The sequence below is a fragment of the Branchiostoma belcheri genome, unplaced genomic scaffold, assembly GCF_001625305.1.
Source record: "Branchiostoma belcheri isolate BF01 breed outbred unplaced genomic scaffold, Haploidv18h27 scaffold147, whole genome shotgun sequence".
In the NCBI taxonomy this organism is placed as follows: domain Eukaryota; kingdom Metazoa; phylum Chordata; class Leptocardii; order Amphioxiformes; family Branchiostomatidae; genus Branchiostoma; species Branchiostoma belcheri.
The window spans coordinates 646,178-647,235 of record NW_017802902.1 but is presented as its reverse complement, the minus strand read 5'-3'; positions in this window follow the sequence as shown (position 1 = coordinate 647,235).

Genomic DNA, 1,058 nt, shown 5'->3' with positions numbered 1-1,058 from the left:
AGTTTAAACACCTCGTACTCGTACTCTCCAATCCCCGAGTCGTCATCTCTCCAGCCGGACCAGCGCAGGGTGATGCTCCCCTAGGTGTTATGAAGATGATATACAATTAATGGATGAAGACATTCATTGTAGAAGGGCTAAATTCCGGTTACATGTTGACAATGATACATTAACTTCCAGTACATGTACATTCGACTACATCTCGTTTTTAAGCAATAGTAAAAATGTAGGAGACTGTATGTATGATTAGTCAGTGTTGGTTTGTCGAAGGATATATGGAGTGTAGATTTATCTTTTCTGTTTAAATATCTGAAGAGGGGAAATTTACTTAACACATATCTGACAAAATGATTCTATCATTATCATACAAAGGGCAATCTACGCTGAATGTACTTCTGCTCTATCTAAACCACAATAAAACATTCAAATAAGAGCTTTGTTCCACGACAATTGTAGTACTCGTAGGTACAATGTTTAGAAATATGAACATCGTGGAAGATGATCTATTATAATTACTAATTGCTAATATCGAACAATTATAAAAAAACTAATATACTTTATGGATGATTAAAAGTAAAGACCCTATAACAACTAGCTATAGTAAACAGTACGATTGTAAATGTAACTCTATATGCTGCGTTAAGAATGTATAACATTGTATTGATTAGAGGAAAGCTTTATACAAATTGGCCAACATAATTAGGTATTGCATGAACAGGGCATGATAAAACACATATTTACTTACTAGCCTTTTAAGATAAAGCTGTGATTGGGTAGAGAATATTAGAATATAATGGACTGATATAATCCATGCAAATGAGACTCTTATTTACGAAATCATTTAGTAAAAATGTATAATTCGTCAACCGGAAGAGTAAGATCATCTGGCGAAGGTCAGGGAACTGTTGTTAAAAGTTTATTCATTCAGATAAATCATGAAGTACAATTCTTTCTCGACATCTTGATTCACGAAAGAAATAAAATTCACTATGTTGAATGCAATATGAGTGGTGGTTTCAAGCATATTAAAACGAGTAAAACACCATCAACATACGTTT